The following is a 13,202-nucleotide window of genomic DNA, read 5'->3' as shown; positions in this document are numbered from 1 at the left end:
CAATTCTTATGCGATTTGAATGAAATTTTGCACGACGTGCTTTGTTATAATATCCAACAACTGTGCCAAGTATGGTTCAAATCGGTGCATAACCTGATATAGCTGCCATGTAAACCGATCTGGGGACTTGACTTCTTCTATCCGATTTGGCTGAAATTTTGCATGACGTATTTTATAACGACTTTCAACAACTGTGCCCAATGAGGTTCGAATCGGTTCATAGCCTGATATAGCTGCCATATAAACTGATCTTGGATCTTGACTTCTTGAGCCTCTAGAGGTCGCAATTATTATACCATTTGCCTGAAATTTTTTACGACGGATCCTCTCATGACCATCAACTTACGTGTTTATTATGGTCTGAATCGGTTTATAGCCTGATACAGCTCCCATATAAATCGATCTCTCTATACTTTACTTCTTGAGCCCCCAACCGGCGCAATTCTTATTCGAATTGGCTGACATTTTACACAGGTGTCCAACACTTAATTGAATTGTGGTCCGAACCGGACCATATCTTGATAACGCTCTAATAGCGGAGCAAATCTGTTCTGTTATGCTTTTTTACCCACCACCATAGGATGGGGGTATATTCATTTCGTCATTCCGTTTGCAACACATCGAAATATCCATTTCCGACCCTATAAAGTATATATATTCTTGATCAGCGTAAAAATCTAAGACCACCTAGACATGTCCGTCCGTCTGTCTGTTGAAATCACGCTACAGTCTTCAAAAATAGAGATATTGAGCTGAAACTTTGCACTGATTCTTATTTTGTCCACGAGCAGCTTAAGTTCGAAGATGGGCTATATCGCACTATATCTTCGTATAGCCCCCATATAGACCGATCGGCCGATTAAGGGTCTCAGGCCAATAAAAGCCACATTTATTATCTGATTTTGCTGAAATTTGTGACAGTGAATTGTGTTAGGTCCTTCAACATCCTTCGTTAATTTGGCCCGAATCGGTCCAGATTTGGATATAGCTGCCATATAGACCGATCTGCCGATTTAGGGTCTTAGGCAAATAAAAGCCACATTTATTATCCGATTTTGCTGAAATTTGGGACAGTGAGTTGTGTTAGGCCCTTCAACATATTTCGTTAATTTGGCCCGTATCGGTCCAAATTTGGATAGAGCTGCCATATAGACCGATCCTCCGATTTAGGGTCTAAGGCCCATAAGAGCCACATTTATTATCAGATTTTGCTGAAATTTGGGACAGTGTGTTGTGTTAGGCCCTTCAACATCTTTCGTTAATTTGGCCCGGATCGGTCCAGATTTAGATATAGCTGCCATATAGACCGATCCTCCGATTTAGGGTCTAAGGCCCATAAGAGCCTCATTTTTTTTTATCAGATTTTGCTGAAATTTGGGACAGTGAGTTGTGTTAGGCCCTTCGACATCCTTCGTCAATATGGTCCAAATCGGATCAGATTTGGATATATATGCCATATAGACCGATCCCTTGACTTAAGGTTTTGGGCCAATAAAAGACGCATTTATTGTCCGATGTCGCCGAAATGTGGGACAGTGACTTAAGTTAAACCCCTTGACATAGTTCAGCATTATGGCACAGATCGGTCCAGATTTGGATATAGCTGCCATATAAACCGATCTCTCTGTTTTAGGTTTTGGGGCCATAAAAAGCGCATTTATTGTCTGAGTTTGCCGCAATTTAGGACAGTGAGTTGTGTAAGGCCCTTCGACACCATTCTTCATTTTCATTCTTATCAGTCCAGATTTGGATATAGCTGCCATATATACCGATTTCTCGATTTAATGTTTTGGGCCCATAAAAGGTGCATTTATTGTCTGATGTTGTCGAAATTTGGGACAGAGAGTTAGGTTAAGCCCCTCCACATATTTCTGCAATTTGGTCTAGATCGATCAAGATAAGATATACAAATTTCGTTTATATATATACCCGAGACGATGGGTATTCAAAGTTCGGCCCGGCCGAACTTAAGGCCTTTTTATTTGTTTTGCCTAAGAAGAGATGCTGGGAAAAGAACTCGACAAATGCAATCCATGGTGGAGGCTATATAAGATTCGGCCCGGCCGAACTTATCATACTTTTACTTGTTTTGGTTTCAATCCTGTTGCTCCCACATCATTAATAAGAAATTTCGATATTTTTAAACATCTATATGTTCGCGGATTTGATATTTCCATTAGAGTCCTATCCCAACACTTTTCCTTCACTGTTCAAGGGTTTATACGTTTTCTTTCTGTCCTACATTCCTGTGAATTTCTATGGAATTACAATCGGTTAGAGATGGTTGTTCACTCTTGTCTGGCTAACTGTTGGCGTTGATACTGCATTTATATTTGCCATTGGTTTCCGTTTTGTTTGAAATGGATTGAATTCGCCCTTGTGTAATTTATTCAAAGTAAATTTTTATTTGCAGACTTTTTAACATTTCCACAAGTAGTACTTATTTGCCGGGAAGTTTACATAGGACGATGTTAATGTATTCAACCATTATAACTTGTAATGAAAGAGAAAATGGTATTGATCAATTATTTTAAGAGAGATACTTGTGGGGTGTATGGGATGGAGTAGCAGACTTCGATTCAGTTCACTGTGCTTTTATAAAATGTAAATAGTTAATGATAATCTTATTACAGTGGCTGTAATAATTCATAGAATGGGGGTATACTAATCTGCAGCTCTGCGGAGTATACATCTAAAGCCTCTATTGTAAGAAAGATTCTATCCTCGAAACCTATTACGGTGGGGTATATTCAGAAGTCAGAGAATGTATGGACAATGTCTAGTGAAGAAACACTCGAACTACTCGTTGATACACATTTCCCACGAAATTCTCCAACGGAAAACGTGTCGCCAGAAAAGGTAGTCACTGGTATGCATTTGTCGGAGATTATAAGGGAAATTGTGTCTGAGCCGCAAATCCCTTAGGCTATAAGAAGTTTCGACTCCTTTCGTCGCCAGGCCCTGATGGAGTATACATCTGAGGCCTCTAGGCTAAGGAAACTCTGTCCTCGGAGCCTATTACGGTGGGGTATATTCAGGAGTCAGAGAATGTATGGACAATGTCTAGTGAGGAAACACTCGAAATACTCGTTGCTACACATTTCCCACGAAATTCTCCAACGGAAAACGTGGTGCCAGAAAAGGTATGCATTCGTCGGAGATTAGGGAAATTGTGTCTCAGCCGAAAATCCTTTATGCGATAAGAAGTTTCGACTCCTTTCGTTGCCAGGCCCTGATGATGTATCACCATATGAATTACTAGCTATCTCTGATAGACTGTTTCCCTGGCTTAGGGAGATATACTCTGCTTGTATCAGAATGTCATATATACCTGTGGGATGGAGCGACACGAAGGTAATTTTTATTCCGAAAGCAGGAAAACCTTACCATACGACTATTAGTCTTTCATTCTTTACGCTGAAGACTCTTGAGAGGTTGCTAGAAACATATCTTAGGGCAAAGATACCTGGAGATCGCATGTCGCAGCAGCAGCATGCATATAATAAAGGCAAATCCTCTGAAACTCCCCTTCACGACCTAGTCGGCTACACGGAGGGTTCTCTCTTTGTCAAGGAATATACAATGGTAGCATTTCGTGACATTGAAGATGCTTTCAATAATGTAAAACCGACGTCAATCGTCAATAGACTTGAAGAGGCTTCACTGTCACTGGCTAGAACAGACGTCTCAGTCATTGTGTCCGTCAGGACAGGTCACTGTCTAATCGGAAAAAATGCTGACAGACTGAAGGCTGCCAGCAGAAGCTGTAGGATCATCGAGGAAGAAGAGACTATAGAACACCTTCTGCGTGTGTGTCCCGCACTAGCACTTAGAGAACCTAGTTATGGTACACCAGAAACACCATTAAGGAAAGGCAAAAGTCGGGCGGTGCCGAGCTTATAATACCCTACACTTACACTGTAGGTACAAAGTGGGAGCTATATCTAATTCTGAACCAATTTTGATGGACCTCAGCAGATGTGTTATTAAACAATCCGTATTAGGAAATATCTTCAAACTACAATATAATTAATATGGTGGATAAATGACAACATTATTGCAAATTAGCCAAAACCAAACGATCATATATATGGTAGTGCTTAATCTGATCCGATTTTGGCCAAACTTCTTAGACATTGTGGAAGGCATTTAGGAAAGAGTTGTGCACAATTTTGGCAATGCCTAGAATGCGCTTGCAGTAACCCTAGAAGTAACCAGTAAGGAAGGGCAAAAGTCGGGCGGTGTGGACTGTAGAATACTCTACACCTACCCTATAAGTGAATGTGGGACTTATATCCAATTCTGAACCAATTTTGATGGACGTCGGCGAGCAAATATGTTCAAACTATAAAAACTACGGTTGACAAATGACAACATTATGGCAAATTACTCAAAATCTGACGAACGTATATATGGGAGCTATATCTAATTCGGAACCGATTTCGAGCAAACTTTTCAGATAATGTGATAGTCGTCGAGGAAAGCGTTGTACAAAATTTTGGCAAGATTGGTCAAACAAAGCGCCTGCAGTGGCTCTTGGGGTGAAAATCTGGCGATATACATATATGACAGCTATATCTAAATCTGGGCCGATTTCTATGAAATTCACCAGCAATATTGAGAGTCATCAGAAAATCCTTCCTGCGAAATTTCGACCGAATCGGATAACAAATGATCACTTTTTTGCAATATTTCTCAAAATTGGACGAACATATGTATGAGAGCTATATTTAAATCTGAACCGATTTCGAGCAAACTCCTCAGATACTGTGGCAGTCGTCGAGGAAAGCGTTTTGTAAAAGGAAAGCGTTTTCAAGATTGGTCAATAAATGCGCTTGCTGTTACTCTAGAAGTTAAAATCGGGCGATATATATATATGAGAGCTATATCTAAATCTAAACCGATTTCCATGAAATTTACCAATAATATTGAGAGTCAAGAGAAAATCTCTCCTGCCGAATTTCGAGAAGATCGGGTAACAAAAGACCATTTTATTGCAATATTACTGCAAATCGGACGAACATATATATGGGAGCTATATCTAAATCTGAACCGATTTTGACCAAATTCTGCGTATATTGTGGCGGTCGTGTAAGAAATCGTTTTGCAATATTTTGGCAAGATTGGTCAATAAATGTGCTTGCAGTGGCTCTAGGAGTGAATATATATATGAGCGGCATATATATATGAGATCTATATCTATATCTGAACCGATTTCCATGAAATTCACCAGTAATATTGAGAGTCATAAAAAAATCCTTCTTGCCAAATTTCGGTTAACAAATGACCATTTTATTGCATTATTACTGAAAATCGGACGAACATATGTATGGGAGCTATATCCAAATCTGAACCGATTTTTTCCAATTTCAATAGACTTCGTCTCTAGGCCGAAAAACACACCTGTACCAAATTTGAAGACGATCGGATGAAAACTGCGACCTGTAATTTGTACACAATTTAACATGGTCAAACAGACGGACGGACATACAGACAAACAGACAGACATAGCTAAATCGAATTAGAAAGTGATTCTAAGTCGATTGGTATACTTATCAATGAATCTATCTCTCTTCCTTCTGGGTATTACAAACAAATGCACTAACTTGTAATACCCTGTACTACAGTAGTGATGTAGGATATACAAATTAAAATCGAACCACAAATGTCTTCGTAAATTGCAAAGTACGAAGCAGATCTCGGTCAGAATTGCAACAACAAAAAATTAAAAGTTATATATCTCCAAAACCAGTGGAGATATTGAAACCTTTTTTGTATGGATTTTTGAGCACTATCCAGCCAAAAAAGAATTTAGAAAATCGGATCACAAATGAAGATTTGGCAGCCCCAACAATTTTTCTGAGTACCGTGGTGACCAACTTTAGGGGCCTGCCAAGAGGCGCCAGGACCACCTAGGTCCTTGAAATTTTGCGAACGCTCGCTAACACCACAGATCTAAATATTCCAAATTTCAAAGAGATATCTCCACCCGTTTTCACACAGTTTTCGTACTTTTGCCTTTTGGGATCGAAATGAAAAAAAAAAAAAAATGTAGGGTATGCATTTCTCTATTTGCAAAAACATGAGACGGTTGTTTGTCCATGTCCATTGGGCGGTTTTAAATCCGCATCGTCTTTTTAACCTCACCTAACCTATACAACTAATTCAAATTTAGTTGCCCCACTATCGATAAGTTTTAAACAGTCAATGCAAATTTGAATACTCCTCGTTTCTTCTTTATTTTTTCCATGCAACCACTTCTGCCTGTGGTGTTGCACAAAGTTTGCCCCATTACCCATATTCTTACAAAAATATCTTTCTTTCGCAGCTAAAGATGATGCTGGATTTAAATTTATGGCTCTCTGCTATAAGCACCACGTACGTAGTGCCAATAAAACAACTGACATAAGAATACTTCAAAGTCACTTTTATCAATTCTGCATTTTGTTGGTTTTTCTCCTTCTCTCATGTATGTGCATGTTTGTAGTAAATTTTTGACTTTCTTGTTAGTTGAATTGTGTAAAGTTTTTAAAAAGTTTTCAAATATTTGCTCAATGTTATTGATGGCATTGAGCTTAAACGAAAAAAAAACCAACTCAAAGTACTACCAGCCCAGAGAATGGAATAGTTTCAAAAGCACGAATTTGTATACTGTACGTTGGATATGTAGGACTATAATCAAATTATTGGAGTTAAAACTCTGTTAATTATTTTCATGAGAAAAAAATTCTTTATTCTTTATATATTTCATTCCATGTTAGAAAAGTTTTTATATTAAGAAATCAGTTTTACTTTGTCGAGAGCGGAGTTTGAAACTATTTCGAAGATTTGCTATTAAGTAATAATTTCATAAAGGACAACATAATTGGTGGTCAGAATAAACTGTTTTAAAAACCAGTAAGGAAAGGCAAAAGTCGGGCGGAGGCGACTATGCAATACCCTACACCTGCCATACAGTTATAAATTCGGGCAATATATAAATATGTGAGAGCTATATCTAAATCTGAACCCACTATTAAACAGATCGTTTGAAAATTTTTGTTACTAGGGCCATATAAGTGCAAATCTGGCGATGAATATGTATGGGTGCTACATCCAAATCTGAACCGATTTTGATGAAATCTTGACCATATGTTAAGATCAGTAACAAAACAATCCGTGCCAAATTTTGTGCAGATCGGTTGAAAATTTTAGCTACAACGGCCATTTAAGTGTAAATCGCGCGATACATATATATGGGATATATATCTAACTCTGAACCGATTTTGATGAAATTTTGCAAATACGTTAAAATCAGTCGCAAAACAATATGTGCAAAATTTTGTGCAGATCGGTTGAAAATTGTAGCTATTAGGGCCATTTAAGGGCATATCGGGCGATACAAATATATGGGAGATATATCTAAATCTGAACCGATTTTAATGAAATTTTGCAAATATGTTAAAATTATTAGAAAAACAATCCGTTCGAAATTTCGTGCAGATCGGTTGAAAATTGTAGCTATTACGCCTATTTAAGTGCAAATCGGGCAATACATATATATGGGAGCTATATCAAAATCTAAACCGATTTTGATGAAATTTTGCAGATATGTTAAGATCGTGCCAAATTTTGTGCAGATCTGTTAAAAATTGTCCTTACTACGACAATTTAAGTGCAAATGCACAAATCTATAATACCCTATACCACAGTGGTGGTGTAGGGTATAACTATAACACTTGAAATACTCAAGAAAATATTTTTATACCCTCCACCATAGGATGGTGATATACTAATTCGTCATTCTGTTTGTAACTCCTCAAAATATTCGTCTAAGACCCCATAAAGTATATATATTCATGATCGTCATGACATTCGTCATGTCCGTCCGTCTGACCGTCCGTCCGTCTGTCTGTCGAAAGCACGCTAACTTTCGAAGGAGGAAAGCTAGCCGCTTGAAATTTTGCACAAATACCTTTTATTAGTGTAGGTCGGTTGGGATTGTAAATGGGCTATATCGGTCCACGTTTTGATATAGCTGCCATATAAACCGATCTGGGATCTTGACTTCTTGAGCCGCTAGAAGGCATAATTCTTATCCGATTTGGTTGAAATTTTGTATGAGGTGTTTTATTATGACCTTCAACAACTGTGCTGAGTATGGTTCAAATCGGTCCATAACCTGATATAGCTGCCATATAAACCGATCTGGAGTGTTGACTTCCTGAGCCACTAGAGAACGCAATTATTATCCGATTTGGCTTAAATATTGCATGACGTGTTTTGTTATAACTTCCAACAACTGTATTAAGAATGGTTCAAATCGGTGCATAACCTGATATAAAGGGTGATTTTTTTGAGGTTAGGATTTTCATGCATTAGTATTTGACAGATCACGTGGGATTTCAGACATGGTGTCAAAGAGAAAGATGCTCAGTATGCTTTGACATTTCATCATGAATAGACTTACTAACGAGCAACGCTTGCAAATCATTGAATTTTATTACCAAAATCAGTGTTCGGTTCGAAATGTGTTCATTCACCGTAACGTTGCGTCCAACAGCATCTTTGAAAAAATACGGTCCAATGATTCCACCAGCGTACAAACCACACCAAACAGTGCATTTTTCGGGATGCATGGGCAGTTCTTGAACGGCTTCTGGTTGCTCTTCACTCCAAATGCGGCAATTTTGCTTATTTACGTAGCCATTCAACCAGAAATGAGCCTCATCGCTGAACAAAATTTGTCAAAATTTGAACACATTTCGAACCGAACACTGATTTTGGTAATAAAATTCAATGATTTGCAAGCGTTGCTCGTTAGTAAGTCTATTCATGATGAAATGTCAAAGCATACTGAGCATCTTTCTCTTTGACACCATGTCTGAAATCCCACGTGATCTGTCAAATACTAATGCATGAAAATCCTAACCTCAAAAAAATCACCCTTTAGCTGCCATATAAGCCGGTCTGGGGTCTTGACTTCTTGAGCCACTAGAGGGCGCAATTATTATCCGATTTAGCTAAAAATTTTGTACAACGGTTGTTCTTATGACCTGTAACATACGTGTCGAAAATGCCATGCATCGGTTTATATCCCTTATAAACCGATCACCCTATTTTGCTTTTTCAGCCCCTAAGGTGCGCAATTCTTACTAGATTTGGCTGAAATTTTACAAAATGACTTCTTCTATGGTCTCCACTATTCAGTTTAATTATGGTCCGAAATGAACCATAACTTGATATTGTTCCAATAACATAGCAATTCTTTTCTTTTATCCTTTATTTGCCTAAAAAGAGATACCGTGACAAGAGCTCGACAAATGCGATCCATGATGGAGGGTATATAAGATTCGGCCCGGCCGAACTTAGCACGCTTTTACTTGTTTCATATTGACTAGAAAACACCTCGGGTATATATGTAAACCACCTTTCATCAAAATTCGGTGAAAATTGCATACCTTATTTTCCATAGCAATTTTATCAAATTATGTTCCGATTTAGACCAAATGTTAATAAGTACAGTAGCTATTGGGTTGCCCAAAAAGGAATTGCGGATTTTTTAAAAGAAAGTAAATGCATTTTTAATAAAACTTAGAATGAACTTTAATCAAATATACTTTTTTTACACTTTTTTTTCTAAAGCAAGCTAAAAGTAACAGCTGATAACCGACAGAAGAAAGAATGCAATTACAGAGTCACAAGCTGTGAAAAAATTTGTCAACGCCGACTATATGAAAAATCCGCAATTACTTTTTGGGCAACCCAATATATCTCAAAATAAACCGGTCTGAACCATATACGACACGGATGTCGAAAAGCCTAACATAAGTTACTTTGTCAAATTTCAGTGAAATCGGATTATAAATGCGCTTTTTATGGGGCAAAGACTTTAAATCGAGATATCGGTCTACACGGCAGCTATATCCAAATTTGGACCGATTTGGGCCAAGTTGCACAAAAATTTCGAAGAGCCCAACACAAGGCACTGTCCCAAATTTCGGCGAAATCGGACAATAAATGCCTCTTTTATTGGCCCAAAAAAAAAAAAAAAAATCGAGAGATCGGTCTATATGGCAACTATTATATTCAAATCTGGACCGATCTGGGCAAAATTGAAGAAGGACGTTGAAGAGCCTAACTTAACTCAATGTCCCACTGGGCCTAAGACCCTAAATCGGTGGATCGGCCTATATGGTGGCTATATCAAGATATAGTCCGATATAGCCCATCTTCGAACTTAACCTGCTTATGAACAAAAAAAGAATCTGTGCAAAGTTTCAGCTCAATATCTCTATTTTTAAAGACTGTAGCGTGATTTCAGAAGACAAACAGACGGACGGAAAGACGGACGGACATGTCTAGATCTTCTTAGATTTTTACGCGGATCAAGAATATATATACTTTATAGAATCGGAAATGGATATTTCGATGTGTTGCAAACGGAATGACAAAATGAATATACCCCATCCTTCGGTGGTGGGTATAAAAGGTAAATTGCCCTTCAAAATAATTTAGATATAGTCTAGGTAAATAATAAAGCGTTCAGATAAGGGAAAATATTTAAAATTTCAAAGAAATCGGGTAATAAATAAAGCTTTTATGGGCTTCAGACCCTTAATCGGCATATCGGTCTATATGACAGTTATATCTAAATATCGCCCGATCTTTACCATATTTGGGTCAGATGGTGGGAGGCTTAACAACTCACTGACTCACATTTCAGCAAAATCGGGTAATAAGTAAAGCTTTTATGGGCTTCAGACCCTTTATCGTCAGATCAGTCTATATGGCAACTGAATCTAAATATAGTCCGATCCGAACCATATTTAGGTCGGATATCTGCAAGCTTGGAACAACTCCATTTTTCAAATTTCAGCGAAATCGGATAAAAAATTTAAGCTTCAGACCCTTTATCGGGAGATCGGTCTATATGGCAACTATATCTAAATATAGTCCGATCTGAACCATATTAAAGTCGGATATCGGGAGGCTTAAAACAACTCACTGTTTCAAATTTCAGCGAAATCGGTTAAAAAATAAAGCTTTTATGGGCTTCAGACCATTTATCGAGAGATCGGCCTATATTGTAGCTATATCCAAAAATAGTCCGATCTGAACCATATTTAGGCCGGATGTCGGGAGGCTTAAAACAACTCACTGTTTCAAATTTCAGCGAAATCGGATAATAAACAAAAGTTTTATGGGCTTCAGCTATATCTAAAAGTATCCTGATCTAAACCATATTTGAGTTGGATGTTGAGAGGCTTAAAACAACTCACCGTTTCAAATTTCAGTAAAATCGGATAAAAAATAAAGCTTTTATAGGCTTCAGACCCTTTATCGGCAGATCGGTCTATATGACAACTGTATCTAAATATAGTCCGATTTGGCCCGTTCATGAACTTAACCTGCGTGTATTTTATCGCTATTCCTAAGGGTTTGCCACCATAAATAGTCTACTACGAATGTGAACGAAGAAGGGTTTTGAACCAGTCTGTTACACAGACGCTGTTATAATACTTCATAGAGGTAGGAGTCCAAATTAGGACTCCTAGACGTACGCCGAGAATACAGAGATCTGATTTAAATTTGTTTATACCCACCATCATAGGATGGGGGTATACTAATCTAGTCATTCCGAAATATTCGACTCAGACCCCATTTTTTTGAGGTTAGGATTTTCATGCATTAGTATTTGACAGATCACGTGGGATTTCAGACATGGTGTCAAAGAGAAAGATGCTCAGTATGCTTTGACATTTCATCATGAATAGACTTACTAACGAGCAACGCTTGCAAATCATTGAATTTTATTACCAAAATCAGTGTTCGGTTCGAAATGTGTTCATTCATGTGTTCAGCGATAAGGCTCATTTCTGATTGAATGGCTACGTAAATAAGCAAAATTGCCGCATTTGGAGTGAAGAGCAACCAGAAGCCGTTCAAGAACTGCCCATGCATCCCGAAAAATGCACTGTTTGGTGTGGTTTGTACGCTGGTGGAATCATTGGACCGTATTTTTTCAAAGATGCTGTTGGACGCAACGTTACGGTGAATGAACACATTTCGAACCGAACACTGATTTTGGTAATAAAATTCAATGATTTGCAAGCGTTGCTCGTTAGTAAGTCTATTCATGATGAAATGTCAAAGCATACTGAGCATCTTTCTCTTTGACACCATGTCTGAAATCCCACCTGATCTGTCAAATACTAATGCATGAAAATCCTAACCTCAAAAAAAATCACCCTTTATATATATATTTATGATCGTCTCGACGTTTTGAGTCTATCTAGCAATGTCGATTTGGCTGAAACTTTGCACGTGGTGTTCCGTTATAACTTCCAACAACTGTGCTTAGTACTGTCGTTATATAACCTTATATAGATCCAATATATACCGATCTTCTTGACATCTTGAGCCTCTTACAAGCCGCACTTTTTGTCCCATTTGGCTGAAATTTTTGGAAGGTTTAGAGTTTTATGAAAATCAATAGTATGTATTCTACACGAAATGGTCGGAAATGCATATTTCGATACATACAGTGGTGGGTATAAGAATACCAAATTGATTTCTGTTTTAATGCACACTATCTTTAGGCAATTTTCAGCAATCTTTGAAGTTTCACCCAAGAATAGTTTCTTTCTCTTTATGTAAATGATTTTGCTAAAATTTCTCAAAACGTTTGTATGCATGTGTGTCTTCTGACAAAAAAAAAAAATCTTTTTTGGTAACTGACACTTGAGAATGCAGTGCGAGTATGAAAGATGTGTGGTAGACATTTACTTTTCGTTTATTTTCTCCCATTCTTTTGCCGAAGTCAAGTAAGGGCAAGCCATAAGTTATGTTTGCTCTTGGTTAGTTTGAGAATGCAAAAAAAAAACTCCATTCTTGCATATGAGTGATGTGGTATCCGCACAGATATTTCCAAGCGGTTGTATTTAGGACTTTTCAATGTGGAATTTTTGCTTCATATCGTCTGATCTGCACTAGACCCGGCTCAGATGTTGATGGGTCTAACGAAACTAAAATTTTCAAATCGGGAGATGGGTCAACAGCTATATCCCTATATGGCTCTATTGGACAAACTAGAAATTTGTGCTAAGTTTTGGCCCAATGTCACTAATTTGAAAGTCTGTAGCATATTTAAACCGACAGACACGCGCTCGATAATGGAGAATATATTCGTCAAGTAAAAGAGTGCTAAGTTCGGCCAGGTC

The sequence above is a fragment of the Stomoxys calcitrans genome, chromosome 2, assembly GCF_963082655.1.
Source record: "Stomoxys calcitrans chromosome 2, idStoCalc2.1, whole genome shotgun sequence".
Lineage (NCBI taxonomy): Eukaryota > Metazoa > Arthropoda > Insecta > Diptera > Muscidae > Stomoxys > Stomoxys calcitrans.
This window is presented reverse-complemented; position numbering follows the sequence as displayed.